The sequence below is a fragment of the Chlamydotis macqueenii genome, chromosome 19 (genome assembly GCF_036417535.1).
Source record: "Chlamydotis macqueenii isolate bChlMac1 chromosome 19, bChlMac1.mat, whole genome shotgun sequence".
NCBI classification, from domain to species: Eukaryota; Metazoa; Chordata; class Aves; order Otidiformes; family Otididae; genus Chlamydotis; species Chlamydotis macqueenii.
The window spans coordinates 10,206,995-10,227,801 of NC_141574.1; the positions used below are offsets into that span (position 1 = coordinate 10,206,995).

Sequence of the window (20,807 nt, forward strand, 5' to 3'; positions counted from 1 at the left end):
CACAAAACCTGCTTGGGGACATCCACCCGCCTGTGGAACATCCGTACCCCACCAAATCACTCGGCCGCCTGCAGCAAGCATGGGTGCAGTGATTCTGCAGAGACCACTGAATAATCCGCGACTGCCTAAATCAACACTTATAAAAATAAATCCTGGGGATCATAAAGTGCCACTGTCTTGCAAACTGGGCAGAACGTGTTCCTTACGAGCAATTCGTTAATCAGCGCTGAGCTCCAGAAGCCAAGGTTTTGTACTTTTCAGCCCTATGAAGAAAAAGCATCGTTACTGTATTTTTCATATATCTTCCTATTTTTTGGCTGCTGCGATCTGTGGACTTGGGCAGCCAGCCCTGCTCTGGATCAGCCCCATCTTCTTCCCATTGGAAAAACGAGGACCAAAGTCCTTCAAGGGGGGACTGCACATTTCAGCAGCATAACCAGTATGGACAAAAAAGCACGAAAATGCAGAAATCTTTAAGACATTCCCCTTTGAAGATTTGTACTGACCTGCACTGTGCGCAGTGGTAACACCACCAGAACACATTTGCTGGCCCACCAGCATCCCCTGACACTGCCACGCCACCCTGAGCAGCCCAGCTACAGTCGCGCCCCTTCCAGCACCAGTTGTGTCCCACATCCAGGAAATCCCACGGCTGCGCTGGTCACCCCATAACCTGTTTTCTTCCTCCCACCACACAGCTTTGCTATTCAGTTTCACAGTCTGTTGTGCAGTGCTACTAGCTAATACAATATTTTATATATAAACGATATATATATTTTTCTATATAAAGATCCCAGCAGCTCTGCTGCTCGCAGTGTCCCGTGCCAGCCTCTGAGCAAGGAGACGGCACAGCCAGCGGAGCTGGGGCGGGGGAAGGAGCTGAAACTCCCATTTCTGGACCCCAGCGTTGCAGCTGAATGCATGCTGAACGCCTGCAGCTCCCTGTGCCCTCATCACCTGTGGATTTCGGGTCCTCTCCAAAGCCGGGCAACAGTTACCAGAGCTGCTCTCTGGTTATTTTGGGGGAAGCCCGCTGGGCTGGGGCTCTGCTCCCCCTGGTACCCTCCAGCCCCACAAGGCACACAGACAGCCCGCAGGCCCGTTACAGCCCTTTCTGCCATTCCCATCCTTTCTGCCAGGAACACTCCGTGCTCGTTCCAGCTCCGCAGCCCCTGTGGTCCTCTGGCAAAGGACGCTCTGTAAATCAGCCCAGCTCCAAGCTACCCAGGGTCCTGCTATAGAACCAAGGCGGGGAGGAGACCGCGATGGCTGTCCCTCTCTCCCCATCACGCCAGGGCCGAAGGAACGCTCCGAAACACTCCTGCTTGTTTCTCGCCCTCCTGGCCCTGCTGTAAAAGCCGTCCGGTACCTCCACTGTCATCCCACAGCACCAGCCCGGAGCCGCTGCTGGAGGGGACCGGGCTGGGAATGGCAGCAAGGGGAGGACTGCTCAGGGAAGCTCAGCTGAAGCCTGATGAGGAATGTGATGGGAGGCGAGAAGAAAGCATAGGGTGTGGAAAAATAGGGAGGAGAAAGATTGTTTTGGAGGAGAATAGGTCCAGAGCTCTGGGCAGTTTCATTAGAGGAATATTAATTAAATGAGTCAGAGCTTGCGGTGCCTGGGGCTCGGGAAAGCTGCTGCTGGTGTGAAGGGATGGCAAGGGAAAACGAGGTTCGTGGCACGCTGTCTGCATGCGAAATTCAACCATAACAAAACAAGAGGAAACATGTTGCCTGCCTAATACTTTTATTAACATTTGCAGAGATTAAGCACTGCAGACGTCCGATCGGTGCTTTTGTCTGTACCCGATTCAAGCTCTGCCCCCGGGCTGGCGACGTAAGCGAGCGCTTCCCAACCCATCGCACTTCCAGAAGCCATGCAGGGCACTCCCTTCTCGAGCAGCACCCACCACACCACACCGCCTTTTCGATTCCTAAAGTGATTTTGCACATCAGGCTTCATGCATTCATTGCTGGAATCTGGACTAAAAATATGTCTGTTAATTCCTGCACCTAAAAAATGGGATATTGCACTGATATCCACCACGCAAGAATGCTACGTGTATCAGTAAATGCATATCTGTTATGTGTGTATGTGTGTGTGTGTGTATCTAGATAGATATCTAACAGATGCATATACACAGATACATCTGTCTGGCAAACACAAAATCCAAGCCTGAAAGTTAAGACGGGTAAAACAAAATGCTTACTTTTAAATTAGAATATTAATTCCATATGCATGTGGGAAATGAAAGGTAAGGAAGTTAATCCAGAGGATGCTATAATGCCAGAGATACAGGAATAATACAGCAGACTGTACTAATATGGGGTTGTCAATACAGAAAAAAAAAAAAAGTCACCTGAGTTATATTTAACTGTGTGAAAGAGCTCCAAGGATCTGTAGGCTGAAATTCCATGCCTGTATGGAAAAAAAAGTATTAAAGCCACCAACCGACCACCTACGCGCAGTGATGGCAGAGACCAGGAAAGGCTAAGGGAAGCTAGAAAGGTTATAGCGGGGCAAAAGCACGGTCTTATGGGTGACTTCCACCATCGCGTACAGGCAGGGCACATGACTTATCGAGGTCTGACCAAAAGACGGCTCCAGGGATCTTTACGGAGCAATTTGGAGAAACCTCCAAAGCAGGTGCAATCCTGCACAGCACACACAGCTTCTGGTTTAAGACAGACCATTTCTGTAATAGTGAATGCTACGTATTTAAATTCCCCTCCTCATAGGAAAGGAAAATTTAATTAAAAAAAAAAATCCAAACCACAAACCGTAAAAAATTCTAAGAATACAGAAAGTAGTTAGACATTTCAGAAAGCAAAGGAGAAGGGTGGATTTTTCTGGGTGATACAGAAATTCTTTTGCGATCTCCTGCTAAAGGCTCAGGGTAAACCCATGCTACGGAGCAACGGAGCCGAGCTGGACCCCGGTAGCCCAAGAGTGAACAATAAAGGAAAGGAGAATGTCAAAAGAAAAGGCAACCTTTGAAAGTGGAACTTGCATCCAAACGCTGAGAGCAGAAAGGACAGTAATCCTGGCAAGCTGGGTGATTGGTCAGAAGAGAAAAACAAGCTAGGAGCTTACGTACAATAAAGCCTTTTTCAACACATCCGAAGCAGGAAGCCTATTAGTGAGTTTCTGGAGCTAGCAAATAACATAAGGAATGAAAGATTCACTCAAAAAATATTTGCAAAAAAGCTAAATGAATTGTTTGCATCGTGGTTCACTACAGAGGAAGTCAGGAAGTTCCCATGCAGAGCATTTCAGCACGTTCATAAATTACTTGGGAAGGGGTAAATTAATGAGGTGACAAAATTTGCAGATGAAACAATATTTTTTTTTAGTTATGCAGCCTCAAGTGAAGACTTGCGTGAAGGATGTCAGGCTACTCGGTGCAGGGTTTAACGAGCACCAGGATGCCAACAGCTCCCACCTCCTCCCAGGCTCCTGGCCACGTGCTCCCCACCACTGCCCCCAGCCCTGACTTCTCCTTGGGCTCATTCAACTCACGGCAACAGCCGAACATGAACCTAGCAAATAAAGCTGAGCATCTTCTGCAGTTTGAGTGAGTTGGACAGGTTTGGGAAAGGGTCTCATGAGCGCTGCAGGCAGAGCAAGCGAGGGAATAGTTAGGACATGAAATGTAAGGGTGGGGGAAAGCAGGAATTAAGAAAATAAGAAATAGAGAAGAGCAAGTCTTCCTCTTTTCAGCAGCAAGGAGCCATCAGCTGGGATCAGCCGGACGTGCAACTGCAGCTTGAACGGCTATGCGATAAACTGACACCTGAAATTCAGTATCAGTGTGTGCACAGTGATGCGCCGGGGAAACAGTCATCTTAATTGCAAGGACAAAATGATAGGCTTTAAAAGAGCTAATTAAGCTCTGGAAAGATCCTGGAATCATTCTGGAACATTTTCTGAAAACATCACACTATTTGTGTGCACTGTATGTGTATTTTTTTCTATATATATTTCTGCACTATCCAAAAAAAGCAAACAAAGTTAGGAAGGTATAGGAAAAGAGGACCAGGAAATACCGTCGGTGAGGGACATGCAGCTGAACGGTGCATTTGGTAATGGTCACCCTATCCGAAAACGGAAAAAAATCTAAAAAAGTACACAGGTAGCAAACGTAGACAGGCAGCAACAAGGTGTGGAACAGCTGGTGTATCAGAGGAGTCTGGGATGCTCCACCCAGAAGAGAACAGAGGCTTGTGCAATTGTGAACGTTGTGAACAGCACAAATACAGAATAATTATTCACTGTTCTTCATAATGCAAGGATGAAGGGGGCACCTCAAACCACAGCCAAGTAAAAGGTTTAAAGCGAACAAAAATAATTATTACATTCCCTGATGAAAGATGATGTGGAGGTGTGAAAGATCCAGAAAGCCACGTGGGCAAGATCCATCCCGGCTAACAATCCAGGTGTCCTGTCTGTCTTTTCCAGCCCCGGTGCCCCCAAAGGCACTGACTGCGGGGATTTGGGAGGACATACCCACCCTGATGTTTTTCTCCTAACCTCTAGCATCCACCACGAATACCTGTGTATGTAGCCCACGTACTGCTGAGCGAGTTCCCTCACCTGCCTTTAGAAACCAACCCCAAAACCACGATGCCCTTCTCATACACGGTTGATTTGCCCTGTGATAGACACCTACGCTGTATTGGGTCAGTTGACCCCAAGAAATCCCAGACCTTTCCAATGACTTTCCACAAAAGGGGTAAAACTGATCTGCACAGAAGACAGTCTTTTGGATGGACCAAGTCGAACAGTATGGACTGAATTTCCTGAAGAAACAAGCATCACCACAGATCTTACATTTCACTTCTAGGTAAAGACACCTTTGACTTCATGTTCTCCAATAAACGTAAGAAAACTGTTCTTTTAAAACCAGCAAACTCCTCTACACAAAACCTCTGACCCTAAGGAGATGGTGACAAAACAAGCAATTTATGAACGTAGGTGCCCACCTGCTCAGCGTGCTGACGGAAGAGGTTCAACGCTATCTAACACACTAACAAACAGTGCAGAAGAACCTACGCAGAATTAAACTCTTGACTCAGGCTTTCATGCTTCCTTCAAACCTGGCTCCAGGCTTTGACGTCAAATAATTAAACCAATCTCAGCAGGGCTGGGGTTATTGTGGTATCTCTGTGGAGGCCCTAGAAGAGGTGCGGCGCAGCGCTCTCGTGCTGTCCCCAGCCTGGGTTAGCTCATTTTCCGTAACCTCCTCTTTCAGCACGTTCGCGAGGTCGCCGGACACCTCAGAGGAGTGAAGATGGAATACAATAATCTCTATTTGCTCGGCTCCAGACAGTATCATGCCTGTATAAACACTGACCAAACACTGTCCAAGTGAGACCGACACAGTATCACCAGGCAATTAGAACCAAGAGAGAGGGCATTATCAAGTTGACTTTTGTTCAGTTACCCGAATTTACAACCGTAGTTTCTCATTTGGTTCTGAGCCTCCACTCGATAACGGCCAAAAGTGCACTGCATTCTTACGTTACTACAGGGTAGCCATCTCCTCGCTTCTCGATGAGATTGCATCGCGGTTACCTCGGTATTTTTTTATCACACAAGATCACTACAGCGAGCTCTGAGGATGCAGAAGGCAGCTGAATACTTGCTTGGCTCATTTTAAGAGAGCGTAGCACATCTGGCTTTAACAGACAAAACTGTTTCATAGTTCATTTAATGCAGAACTTCAATTATTGCATTTTAGCCAAAAATTCCTTTATGGTTTGAATCTTACATATACTCAAACCTGTTTCTTTTTCTGTGTTGCTCTGCATCAAGTCAGAACAGTGTCAAACTCTGACTTTATAACACCTGGATTGAATTTTCGGGGGGAGGCGGGGGGCGCTAAATTATTTCAGTGAAAGAACTGTGAAAACCTGAAAGGAACTCAATTCCCGCCTCAGTGTTTGATGATGTTGCATTTCCAGGCGCCTGGTAAGCATCTCTATTTACACAGGTTGTGTCTCTGGGGACTGAGTTCAGAGCAATTAGTGCTTTTTTCCCATCTGATGCTCTGCGGAGCTTCTAATGAATTACCTGAGATGATAACACGATCACGCGGGGGCTCTCTGCGCTGGTGCACGTGGGCTGTACACCCAGATCTTGCAATACCGGAACAGAAGAGCACAGGAACCCGGTCACTAGAGAAGGCAATTACTGCAACGAAGGGGAAATACACTGGGAGATGCTTATCTTCTTAAAACATGGCGAAAACAAAGCAAAGCAAAACAGTGAAACCGAGAGAAACCCAAGGATATCAGCTTACGGGTGCAGCCTGAGTGGAAATGACAGATCCATTTTCCCTGTAAATATATCTGAAGGGCAGCTGAATTCCTGAAGTTACTCTGAACTCTGGCAAAACACAACTGAACATCAAAATTTAAAGCTGAAAGATAAATTACTTAGAAACTCAAAGTTCTCCCCCTCCGCCAGTGCTCATGGATGTCTTCTGTGCAGAAATCAGCACTGGACTCGACCAGTTCCAACAAACTATCGTTTTTCCCACTAGATGACATTTTTGTTTGAAAGCTGGTATGATTTCTATATTGTAAGTCATCACTGCACAGTTACAGACAAAATAATGACACAGGTCCCTTCAAAGCTGGGCTTCGCATCAACTGCGCATGACAGAAAGAATGACTTCTACAAAAACATTTGATAAACACAGTATTTCAGTGAGTTCTTTATACCGGTATTTCCCATTTCTCAGCTGAAGAGAGAAAAGGAAATTTGGTAGAGATGCACTTTCCGAATGAACGATTCCAGTATGCGTAACAGCCAGCCTTCAAACATGTACATGGAGCAGCTGCTACACGCTGAAGTACCACAGGTGAGGCATAAGGTGCGGAATAAATCGGAATGGCATCCAATATGCACATATATCGTTCTGTTTTCTTCACCTTGCTCTAATCACTTAGGTTTAATAATTTACACAGGACTGAAATGACGTAATTTAAGAACTCTCTATTTAACTGGAAGTCAATCAAATGGAGAAACTTAGATTACTTCTTTCTGGCAATCTTGCTGTAGATAACACAAAGTCCTGCACCATCATAAATAACGTCAAAAACAAGGTTTGCCACCAGCTCTGATGTCTTGGCCACATGGGAGCAATGGACATTTCGTATGTCCAGATACAGTCACAGACACCAATGTGACACAAGAACGAAGATCTCGGACAATACTCAAAGCTTGAGGGATGCGTACCCTTGAAAGTCCCAGCTCTGAAAACAACCAAAGGTCGATGAAAGGACAGTATCATGATGAAAAAACAAGTGAACATACGCTGCCAGTGTGATATCAGGGTCAAAAGGTCAAATGTGATCCTCTGAGTACAACTGAGACTAAGGAGAGTGACGATCACAGGGATCACCATACTGGATCAAAGGGAGCCCTTAACGTACGCCCCAGCTACGGCCTGGTTTGCACGGCCAAGAGACAGCCAGACCGTCACTAACCTCTCCAGACAACAAGATCTCTCCGCCAGGACACAGACAACCTACAATTCAAGGCCAGATCATTCTGATTCTCCTTGAAATCTGTGCTGACATAAACACCCAAAAGGTCTTAAATGTTGGCAGCTTTCACCTGGGTTCTGCAGGACTTCTCAAGTCCTACATAAACTTTAGAGAAACAGGAATATTCACAAAACAGCTACAGTTCTTCAGCCCACCTACTGACATCCGTGTTCATACAGATGCTTAACCAGTTTATAAGCTATTAAAAAATCTCTCAAAGTTCTTAACACAGTCAACAGAATTAAATAAACACAAGGAAGTTTGCCTTCACGGAAACATCAGGCTTCTCAATACCGGCATTCATCTTGTTTACTCAAAGCAGTATGTCCACTCATAAATACCTCTGCTTTCATTTCACCTTTTTTTCCCCTCACTTCATAAATCATGGCACGAGGGTCAGATTACTGCTGCTGAAGAAGAAGAAAAGTTTGCCATCTTTGGGCAGTCATCTTTGAGATGCACGTTGTCGGTATGTATGTATTCAGACACTCCTCGATGTGCACGTGCAACTCATCCCAACCACAAGACTTCAGTGGAAGTGGAGGGAGCAGTTAATGTGGATTTGTACCATACATCTCAAACCAGCCCAATTACCACCACGTTATCTTCTTTTCTTCTTCAAATGACAATCCACATACATATTCAGAAGGTAACTCCAAGCAGTAATTCCCTCTCTGCCTCTCCCCACAGTAAGTGGGGAGAGGCGTAGAGTCGTCTGCAAACCACAATCTGCCTCATTTGGCATCGTTCCTGGAAGTGCCTGCAATGGTCCAGAGTTTAATGGAGCTCCACATGCCAGCTCCGCAGATGTCAAGAATGGAGAAATCCTCTGGAGAGGCTACTGTACAACTTGACCCTTGATGGAATTTACTGATGGCCGGAGGCAGGGACACTTAGGCAGTATCCCAACATCTCCCGACACTATACGTTATGCAATTACCAGTATCACTGCCCCTCTTTATCTCCCAGCTCATGACACACACGAACAGCGGCCACCTGACGGGTTTGGTTCTGCACAGGCAGGAGATGTCTGCTTGACATCAAGTGTCTGAGGAGGCGTGCCACTTTGTCCATGAAGGTCTGGGGTTCGCTGCGGGGAAAAGAAGGGCTATTTTCTGGCTCCAGTGAGACTCAGGAAAGCAGATGACGGACCATAGCTGGGAAGGGGGAATAAAGACACTGGATGCTAGACAGATAGCAGTGGGTCTCTCTTGCCCTCTGGCAGAACTTTTTGCTACCAGGAAAGTCACATTTAAGAACATGGTTATAATGATAAACAAGCTGCCACATGCTCATGTTATCACGTTGTCTGAGAGAAAGTGAGACCCTGCTTAAAATCCCATACGGGAGAGAGGTCAGCACTCTTTTACCAAAGCTCCACACAGAATTTTAGGACCACGAGGTCAAATAAAAGTGTAAATCCCTCAGATGGACAGAAATAGTTGCTTGGGTATCTGCACTGATGCAATCTGTACGTTACTGCTCATTAGTCCTGGTGAACAACCCAGAATCACTGAAACACAGGTCTACATGGGGACAAGAGGTCTAAGATGAGACAGGCTTCTAATAACACCCATTATCTAGCACCAAAATCTAGAGGCAGGAGTCCAGAGGGACTGGAGCAAATGCCTTGTCTTCCGTGCGAGTCAGGCCAGGAGGACAGGCGAGCTGCTCTGGTAACTCTGGCCTCAGTGTTTCCTCAGCCTGTCCCAGCCAGACCGAAGTCTGCAGGACCACCACGAATGCACCCTGCAGTGGGCTTCCAGGGGACAAAGGGTTACAGAGGTATCAATGAATCCTCCACACTGCAGAATCAAGAATGTGTTTACCAGGAACCCAAGAATCAGGCTGGCCTACAGGCAACAGCGTCAGTACTTGTTGGCACCTGAGGAAAAAAAGTCAATTTTGCAGAACGCCTAGCTTCTGCAAGCTGTCCCTTCAGACACTACCCCACATTTCTCATTTGTAGCCTGTCAGCTAAAACAGCTTTCTGCCACTGCTATGCTCAGCACTCCCGATGCTGGGTTCCCACCAGGGACACGGGATTCCCTGCCTCCGTGGCTTCCAACAGAAAGGACAGGACCTCAGAATACTGTTTGACACGACCAGAACACAAAGACTTTAAGATGCAAATGCTCTGGTGGGCAAGGGTTTGAAGCGATTTTTGACTTAACTCATCAACTGGTCTTAGAATCATTTATGTTGGAAAAAACCTTTAAGATCATCGACTCCAACCGTAAACCTAACACTGCCAGTTCTTGGTGACCAAACACCTGATGTTCTCAGGTTACCAAGATTCATGCCCTAGGCAAGGAGAGATGTATATATGCCAACAGATTGATAAAAAAAATATATTCTCTAATATGTAGAGAGGTTCTTATTCCAGTCACCGGAGTATCTGACTGTTACTGAGATACGGTTATTATAAAGAGAAGCTAACTCCCAAGAGCACGTACTCTACCCAGACACTCCGTCAGGTTCAAAAATGCAGGGGGAATGCAAGGAGGGATAATTACATCCAGGGCTAGTAAGCAATCTCCTGCCACAACGGTATCTTGTGATGAAGGTCCTTGAAAAGGTCAGGAAGCTGCAAAATTGAACAGTATGCATCTGATTCTTGCTGTCCGGCAGTGACCGGGTGCCGTGGTTTTGGCCCCAGCTGGGTTGCTGGTCTGTGCTCAGAATGAAGGAAGGAAGGGGACAGCAATGGCAGAAACAGGTGGAAGGAGTAAGATCTCTTGGTTATGTCCTGAGATCTGGTGCACAGGAGCAGCACGTTGCAAGGCGCACTCGAAAGTTTAGGTATGCAGAACTGCTAAGAGTTTTGTTACAGCTTCTAGAATTCAGCACTGGCTGATGTTGGAGAGGAATGATGTTCCTGATGAATGCACCCGGTACTGGCGCCTTTCTGCCAATACCGAAGATAGGATTCCTAAGGGACATAAGCAGCACATGAGTTCTTCCATGAGTTAAAGACACAGTACACTCTACTGGTCCACACCCTTGAAGTCCAGACCCTTGAAGAAAGTCTTCCATAAAGACATCTACCTCTTTAAGAAGACCAGCCTTCTGAAGGCACTCTGGATGTACCAAGTCATCAGTCACAAGAGACACATCTAGTGTCACCTACAGGACCACTCTTGCTATTCCTGAAGGCTATTGAGAGTTGGGACAACGTCATCCCAATATTAGAAGAAATATACTCTGTTGAGCACCTAATTTAATCACAGATGGAGAGCATGCAGCCGGCAAATAAAATTCAATACAATAACTCAATAAATACTACTTATCCACCCTGCTAGAAGTTAAGGTTGCCCAAACTCTGAACTTTGGCAAAACAGGAGTATCCAAGCTGAGGTAGCATAATTCAGAAAGACAACTGAAGATAGGTTCATTCTGCAATAAAAAGGGCAAAATACTCACAAAAATTGAGAGATTTTTTTGTTTGTTTGCTTATTTTTTTTTTGTTTTTAACAAGATCTTGAGAAATCCTAAAGTTGGTATGCCAGCCAGAGAGGAAGATAGGCTTTAATCCAAAGGGGCACAACAAATTTATGGGGAATGACCATCACAGAGGTTACACTTAGCTCCGAAGCTGTTAAAGATGAGAATTAGTAGTGAAGGTTTATGACCAAGAACTTCCACATCTCATCCTATGTTCATGAGATACAGCCACCCTGGCCCTACCACACATGGGACCGCCTGCCACTGTCACCACTGATCTTGAAGATATTCTCTGTTTTATTCTCTCTCTTTTTTTTTTTTTTCATTCCAAATGTTCTTGTTGTCTTCATGACAACCACCAAGTGCTAAGCTGACACTTGCATGGAACAATCTATTATATTCACGAGATACAGCTTCCAAGTGGTAACGGACAAATCAGAGCCCAGTACCTTCATATGAAGAAATGACTGATTTTCCATGTGCATCTCCTTACGGTATTTAGTCTCATAAGGTTCTTCTGTAATGCTTCATAGCTGATCCTTGTCTTCGTTACTTCAAATAAGTCAATGTATTGGAACTCTAAAACATTACCAAGCACTGGGTTTCCTTGTGCTCATTAAACACACAGGACAGCACGGCACACAGCCTGCAGAACTGCAGTCACCAGCTTCTTCCACTGTGAAAATCTTCCAGTTACTCCCACCCTCTGCTTCTTATCTTCTAATAATTATTTATCCAGGAGCCTCCTCCTTATTCCATGTCTTAGTTTCCTTAAAAGCCTTTGCTGAGGGTCTTGGGCATTTTGGAAGCTCAGCTGGACCGACCCAGATGATGGTCTTGTTGGCTCCTTCAGTTCACATATTACAGTCTCTACCAGCTTCCTCCATAGATTTTACACCATACTGGTCTGGGCTTTTGTGGATTTGTTGGAGCTCGTAGAAAAACTGGTATCACATCAGCCACCTTCCAGTGATCTTAAACACAAGTTCATACACATAGTGAACAGTTCAACGATTTCATCCTGCACAACTGCTGGGTGAATACCACCTGATCCTGGCGACCGATAACGTTCATTTTGTCTCCACCACCATCTCACGTACAGACATTCAGATGAGACAGATGAAAGCACAAAAAGAATTGTATTGACGTTTCTGTTATTGGTTTAGCTGCCCTAAGTGCATCTGTTAGACTTAAATTTTTGATAGGTCCTGCAGATTGTCAAGCAAAATTTCTGCTCCTGATATGACTGAAGAGAATCTATTATTAGTTATTTTATCAGTTATTTTATAATTTGCAAGTTATTTCTGGTTTTATCTTTTCACTATATTTTAAGCTTGTTCCTCTTTTTTCCTAATTTCACCAATTTTTTTTTGCTTATTCAGGATGCTTTACAATACTTTCTTACACTTACATTTAGATATCCTGATATCCTTTTACCATTTTTCAAGTATTTCTTGAGAGGTACATTTGATCTTAATTCCTGCTGTTCTGTCCATAAATACTTTCACGCCAAACACAAGGATAGAACTCTTGGTTGTCCTCTCAGCTTCTTCTTAACAATCTTATTGGATTTCACGTAACTCCCCTTTCTGAATTAAAGCACAACTGTGGAAGACTTTTTGGCCTCTCAACATCTCTGCAGGGACAAAATACATTATTGTCACCGTTACAGAGCAGCTTTTCAAAAGCAGGATTTTGCATGAGGTCCTGGAAAAGGCCAAGGCCAGCATTGCTTCCCCCCTTCTTGGCCCCCTGACCAGCAGCTCCCTGAAGTGTAATGGACGTAGCTGAAGCTTCCCACAACCGCTCCATTTCCTGCCCCTTGATCTCCTTCAACCCATAGACATTACTGGCTGGTTGAAGGCTCTGCAACGTCATGTGGACCCAAGATGGTCCACTTGGGGGTCTTCAGCAAGAGAAGGCTACGGCTGGTTTCCTCAGGGAAGGCTCAGCAGGGACCTGTCCCACAGACACTCCCCAGTCTTTGCTTGATGGAGAAAGCAACCATAAAAGAGGCAGTCAGCGATGGAGAATGAAGACATGGACCGGCACCAACTTAGGCCACAACTAGGTGCAACTGTCAGAAACGGACACCGTGATTTCTCAGTCAAGAAAGAATCTACACAAATTATTCTGATGACCTTTTTTAACATAGGGCTTGAAGGAGCCGCATGTTGTACAAGTACCTGGGGTTCATCCATCACTCCAATCAGATATTTGCATCTCTCAAGGAGCTATGTACTTTGTATAAAGTTTACAAACAACTTTTGGTACAGTCATCTTCCTCTTGAGAGACGAACCAGAGGTCAGAGGTACTCTGAAGGAGGTAATGGAAAGACCAGATGATCACAGAGAAGAAAGGAGGAGAGTAAAGTGTTGGAGGCAAATGATGCCAGGCAACAGCCTAAACCATTTTGTGCACTGGTAGTGATCGAGAAGAGCACATACAGAAAAATAATAAGAATAAACATTGTTCTGAGCAAAAAGGAAGATGAAAATTAATAAAAGGTAAAAGAAAAAAACTTCAGAGAGTAGATGAGTAGAAAAAAAATAGCTGAGTGGAACGATACGACCTGGGGCATCTTACACTTATATGAACGAGACCAGATGAAACAGAGGGCAACGAAGAGGACAGGGACATTTTTGTGGCCCTCGGGAAATGTTTGGACAGAAGTCTCTGGCTTTGACATTCGGGGACCTACGTGCACCCAGAGCAGGGTTGGAAATGAGGACCACCATTCAAATAAGACCCTTATGGAATAAAGCAATAACTAAGGTACAGCACGACCAGGGGAGGAAGGAGAACTGTTCCCCATCTTTTCAGGATCTTTGTGAGGCTCCACTTATTTTGGAATAAAACTGTCTTAGTGAATAAAAGCTGTTAGCATAATTTGCAAGTAACGTGATCCAAGACTAAAGCAGTAACAGATACACGTCAACTCTCTCACTACTTTAAAACATAACACAGGGTTTCTGAAGTTGTCTTTCTCTGCTGGATGGTGGTCTAAAGACACCAACTTGCTAAGCATCAACCTCTGATTCACGTTGACACCCAGGAAGTTACAGAAATTGCCGCAGTGCACTCTTCGTTATTTGTCTTTCATATCCTTAGAGATGTGCCCTATATTTAAACAATACAAAAGCAACATTTTTGTGCGGGATCCTGCACAAAATTCAGCTAACGAAAGAACCAACGTTCTCCATTCACTACCCAGATCTCCTCAAGTTGTCTCTTCTGCTCTACCATGTGGCAATCGCCCCAAATCCTTTTTCAGCCACTGACTTCACTGCACCGCTCTGCTCTATTATTGGGCTTTTTGGCCTTTGTAAGGAAGATCACTTCACATCTGTAATAGGACTGGATCCAATTCAATCCCAGTCTTTCTCTCCAAGTTTCCGCAGTGTCTGTATCCCTTCTACAGCGATGGACCGGCAGCGTTGAGCAGATCCACCCAGCCGAACAAAGACCCCATGGAACAACGGCTGCCGAAGTGCTTTAGAAGTAGGAGGTCTAAATTCTGTTATTTCATGTAATTTTGAACTAGAATTCACATACCTTTTGTCAAAACAACAGCACATTTAATCTCCAAACTGCTGTACTTACATTCAACATTAACATGTCATAACTGAACTTGGTAAAAAATTTATAATTTGTTTCATGGAGTTTACAGTCAGAGGAATTAACTCAGCTTCCTGGTTGGAATTTTTGTATGTGACAAACCAGTACCCCTCTGCCACTGTCCTGACGCTGGGCACAGCAATACACTTTAATTAATTAACCCATTTGATCACCGGAGACCAGGTTACTGAGATGGAGAACAAAAGATATCAAAGGGCCACTGATGCCCTTAACCGGCCCCTTCGGGGTTAGGGAAGTGACGAGGTGAGAATACATCCACGGATCTAGGCAGATGATTCATGTCTCAAGCTGCAGAGGAAGAGGTTACACACCCAAAATTTCTGATCATTTGATCAAGGCGGCTGCAGAGGGGAAAAGTCTTCCACTTAAATCTGACGATGTGTCCCATCTTGTGCACAGCAGTAACGCACACAGTGCGAGCGCGTGTCAAACAGTACTGCCTTTGAACGCTGACCCATATGTTTGAGCACCTTGTCAGGAGGTAAAGCCAATACCTGATGCTTCTAAAAAAAAGGTGAAAAGGCCCAGGATGACTCTTGGCCAACTCCCGCCTGACCCGCGCTGGCAGCGAGCCCGAAGCTCCGAAGCATGAGATGCGATTACGACTCCTTAACGCAGACTGAAAGTGTTATGGGCAAATGAAACGCAGCACAATGCTTCCTGTTCTCTACAGCCGGTGAAATAAGGGAGAAATAAACAGATATTAAAAAAAAAAGTCACAGAATTTAAAGACAGAAGAGATGACCATGACCATCCACGCCACTTTAACCTCATCCTCCTGCCTCCTGTCTATATCTGACCTCAAGACCTAGAATGGAGGAAAGCCCAAAGGTTGATAGAATACGAATGTGCGCTGCTGGAATGCGATATATACCCTGTGCCGAGGCCTGGCTTACAGCTCCGCTTTGTTTATAAACCAAAATTTCAGATATTTGACTCTTGGCCCCTCTGCAACGCAGATTTTTATGATACTGAAGACAGACAGGCCTGAAGAACAAACCACACTGCACATTTTCCAGTGCATTTATTTCTTACTTTTTTTCCTTTTAGGTTAAAACTTGCATATTTTCAGTCTAAGAGACCTCTGGGGAAAGCCCACAGAAAGCTTTTAGGCATGTTTGAGAGCTCTACGCATGGAAGAGCTGTTCCTTTGACATTTCTGAAAGTTTTCATTTAAAAACAATGAATTCACACGCAATTCAGCACAGCCTTCCACAAACTGTATGAGATGCCTACCAAACCTTTAGTTTTGTGGAGGCACAGCACAAAAAGCAATTTCTCCGATCTCACCCTCACGCCCAGCCTGGCCAGAGCCAACTGGAACGGCTGAGGCCTGCTTCCCTCCTCCTGGAAACCCACCCCTCTGCCAGCTTATCTCTGGGAAACGTCCACTTGCTCCCTGGACATACTCCAAGGCGGGTGTGCATGGCCAGAAGGCCTCTGCTGACTGTTCATTCAGCCTCCTGACCGTGTGTCTTTGCTCTGCGGCAGTTGGGTTTGGTTCTCCTCTTCATGCCTGCCCCATGTAATTACCTGGGCCTCCAGATCCGTGACCTTTTTCATACCAAAAATCCTCAAACCAGGATGGGTCTACGCCTACACGTGCCGTAAGTAATCCTGCTGGGACAACAACCGGTGCACTGGGGAGCTGGCAGATGCAGGTTTGAGGTCCTTCAAACTCCTTAGACAGAGAAGTTTCCCACCACACATTTTCTGGATCAGGAAAGAAGACGCACCAAGCACAGCTCAAACAGCCTCTGTGCAGGCTGAAGAGAGGGACGGAAGCTCAGAAGCAGCCCCTGCGCTCCGCTGTTTCTAGCAGCTAAATCCGGCTGAGACCCCCTGCTCTGCCTCCGGGTTTTAACGGCTTAAATCCCATGCTAACTCTAACATCGAACTCATCTACCCCGCAGGTGATGCTGTAGACTCTCCCAAGCCTACGCTAGCACGGTATGTCCGATTTTTTGGCCCAAACGGTTTCTTGAACACTACTGACGTCTCTGGGCTGGGTCACCGCTGCCTTTTGATCCAACGCACTCTGTGTTTCCCAGCACTGCTTTTACTTTCCTGAGCAGTGTCTATGTCACATCTACAGATTTTTTTTTTTTTAAGCTGTAAGAGCCGTTCGTCTGACTGTTTCACTTTGGGGCAATTTCCCGATCTCAAGGTTAGCGCCAGAGTTCCACTTTTTGGAGCCTGGGCGGCGACGTTATCACGCTGCAGTCAACACAAGTGGCTCAGTTATTCTGGCTTTTGAGCCAGTCCTTGCCCATTACTTCGCACTAAGTCAAGAATATCCTGCTGTGTACTCTTGTCCCTGCTGTTCCAAGAGGCAGAAATGGCTTCTTTGAACTTTCTCGTACTGTGCTATCTGAGCAGTTTATTCACAGGTAATTGAAGTCCCCATTATCATCTGGTCAGACTTTCCCACTTCTTTGATCTCTGTCAACATCAGGCACTCCACATCCCTTTGTTGGTCCAGGAGCTGGTAGTACAGAAAACAGCTAATATATTTACTTTCTTAGGGGCTGGGAGCGAAACCCTCCATAAGCGGTTAAGTGGGTGATTATAATTCTCCGATAGCACCATGGATCTCAACGCTGGAAACACTCTCCATGTCCACGATGCTCGTGTTGGGCTCACCGCACCAGTTTCAAGGGTTAATTATCACTGCTGCTATAGACACGCAGCACGCTGCCCTTCTGAACACATCCAAGTTGGATTTTCAGCTTTGGAACTGTCCACAACAGCTAGGAAATGATGATTCAGGGTCCTTCTCTAATTCTCACTCGTTCAACCCTAAGTAGAAGATTGACTTGAAAAATAATGTTTTTTAAATAATTTATTTCTTTAGGGAGAGAGGAAGGAAAACCCTTGATTTTGAGGTTGAGAGCCTTTAGGAGGCTTGGTTTGTGTTCCCAAGGCTTTTTCCTGCAGTCAGAAGCTCCAACAACACGCTCAGTGGGTAAACGCAAGCTGACTTTCTCCTACAATCGCCTAACTGTGTAACGGCTAAGATTATACGGAAATCAAACAAACTGCTGTGAGACCTGCGATAAAATAATGCATGTTGGGAAAACTGATTATATGCTTTTGTCTGCTACGCAGGACCGTGCCACTGTGCATCCGCACATTGTTCTACATGCAGGCACGTAAGGTGGTTGGGGACTGACGATTGCTTTGCCTTCTCTGTCCTAAACACAGCCGTTTGAGTTTATCTAGCTCTTTTTCAATACCATTGCTTGGGACTTTTCCCAAACTTTTAACATTATTTCTATAATACCAGCCCCAGAACTGGCACCTGTAATGGTCTCAGCCACACCACACATGCTAACGGTATCAGCCTTTCCCTCGTCTACAAGGCTGGGGTTATATACACTCAAAAAAACCCCCAAAAACCTAATACTCAGTTCTAATTATGTATGCTTGTGTATACACTTCAGTAAAGCACCTTTAAATGCTGAAGCATTTGTCAAATAAAAAGTTTTCTTCTTCCACAATATTAGATTTGCATCTGAATTCTGCGGTAATTCAATTTGGAAAAATCTTAAATCTCCCTCTCTCAAGTCTCTACAGTGGCTCTCTTCTTTCCAAGCCTTTCCTTATCTGCCTGTCTTCAAACCAACATCGTGAACTCTCTCCAGTATCAAATGGAGACTGAGACACGAGCGAGAAGGAAACCAAGATTTATTCCTCAGAATCAGCCAACAGAGCAGCAAAAATATCAAAAGCGGAGGCTGTAAAAACTGCCTGAGCAGTCACCTTAAAGGGAGCTGGTCTGCAGACAGCTCTAGGAACTGCAATTCGGAGGGCGCATTCAACCCTCAGCTGCTCAGGGATTGCCGGTTATCTGCAACATCCAAACGTGGTCTTTGCAACCTACTTATCTACAAGGTCTGGTTCTCGCACCGTTAACACGGGGCAGCTTTATGTCTTCCCTGGGACTTTCCTCAGCAGAAGTCCCTGCTGCTGCAGTAGGCGCAGCCGAGACCCAAACCTGCAGCCGCTGGGAACGTTCCCCGCGCCCCTTCTCCAGTGTGAGGCCACAGCTCACGCTCGGAGCGCGCGCCATCCGACCCGGCCTGCGCTCCGAACGGCTCGGAGACAATCCTGCAACAAGTTGAAGGTGTTGGTTTTTTGACCTATAAAGCCTTAAGTGGCTGTGCCTACTTGAGAAATTCCTCTCCCTTTGCATCACACGGCGCAGAGCGCCAGAGGTAACGCTGCCTGCACCAAGCCGAGCGGGGCGGGCGGCAGGCAGGGACCTGGCGGGGGCCTGGCATCCACCCGCTCACCCGCCACTGTTCCGTGACTGCGAAACTGAAAATCCGGAGGTTTCCCAGAAGAATCAGTCACAGGGGCAAGGGGTGTGAGGAGGAATTCAGTGCTGGGGTTACTTTATTGTAGGTAAAGAAGATATTTTCAAAGTCAGCTTCTAAGAGCGTAACATGCTGTGATCAAAGTCCGTTTCTGTAGATGATCCCAGAGAATATGGCAGGGAGAAATGAAACCAAGAAAACGTTCTGGCAGTACATCTGGTGAGGCTCCATCACTTACGTGCAGGATTTTCTACATTAAATTAAGAAGGTATTTCTAAAAATATATTGGCCAGCACACCACAAAGATAATTACAAGTTAAAGAGAACTTCACTTGAATACAGGGCTAACTCTGCACCACTTATCCTTGAGCAATCTTATTACACCGCTGAACTGAGCGCGCTGCTTTGGAAACAGGACTGGGCCGTCCCCTCCTCCTCGCCACGCGAAGCTCTGCAGCTCGTGTTCTCCTGCGTCGGGCACGAGCGCTGCCTGCACCTCACAGGGTCTGACGTAACCAAGAAGACTATCCAAAAATGGTGTAAAAACTAGACTTCTTAACTCACGGACTGTAAAGATAATCACGTTACGCACCTAAATGACACATAAAGAGCCGATTGTGCAGGTGTGTGTGGACAGGCTGAAGTTTATTTAACTGAGAGTTCCGATGACATCCAAGTTCAGCACGTGACCTAACACTGGGATGCTGACAACCATACGTAAAAAGAGATGTCCCAATAAAGCCTGATTCAGGTGTACTGAATATCCAACTACCTAAATGCAAACTGAAAATAGTTCCCCCATTCATTTCTTACTTATTTTGTACCTCAACAGTTACGGGGTTCTGTTTCCCATTCTGCCTTTCCAGAGGCAGGGACGCGCCGTGGGATCAGGACCCGTAAAATTTTAAATGGCGTTCTGTATTCCGAGTTGCGATGTGGAGTGGCAGAGTTGGAAACTACACCGTAGGACACACACGAGAGGTCAGAGGTACGCTTGGATAAGCTTTCCCGGAGCACGGTGCCTGGCACCGGGCAAACATCCTGCTGCAGAAGGCACAGCCCGACCCCCCCATCCCACCATCGCCATCCGAAACCAGAGCCGGGTGATTTCCTGCACAGGATTCCGTGGGATACGGAACAGGAGCGACCACCGGCGCACAAGCAGTGGCGGAATCACGGCCCAAAAACACACGCAGTGCAGGGATCTGTGTACACAAACCCAACGGTGAGATCAGCGTTTCCCCGGCCCTCTCCATTTTGAGGACAATTTTGAAAGGACAAAGTCCATATCTAAATCTGACGCTACTCAGCATTCAAAACATCTTGTTTGTGCTGCTGTGATGGCCAGCGACACAGAAATCCCTGTTTGTATCGCTGCGTTTGGTTAAAAACATCACACACCGCACAGCAGAGGTTATCGCCTCCTCGCTCCCAACAGGTCCGCGCTCTACACTTTGCGCTCAGTTGCAACACCCCTGCAGTTTTTGTAAGGAATAAATATTGACTTTCCTGGACATTGCCTCACGACAGAACAGGACCTTGAGTACATTTGTCTAAGATATTTTTTTAGCCTGGTCATATAATTTTATAGCACAGCTTTCTCTCTGAGGAGTTCAAAAGGCGTGGAAAAACAGGCTTTGAAAATGCCAAAAATGGCCCTTTTTCCTTTTCAGACAGGTGACCATGTTCTGAGGCTGCCTGAACTGTCCTTCTTTGCTTATAAGACTATCCAAAATTTATCACTTTAATTTAAATTTCCAAGTGACAAATTTAATTAAGATTACAACATACCACATTTGGAAAGTCAAGACTGGAAAAAGCCATGCAATAAATCGGATTTAATATTAATG

At 45.8% G+C, this 20,807-nt stretch overlaps 1 protein-coding gene across 1 annotated transcript in view; it reads right to left on the reverse strand.

Annotated features, from left to right (window-relative positions):
• RNF43 (ring finger protein 43) overlaps window positions 1-20,807 on the reverse strand; it is a 56,489-nt gene that overhangs the window by 34,613 nt on the left and 1,069 nt on the right. The window lies entirely within an intron of this gene.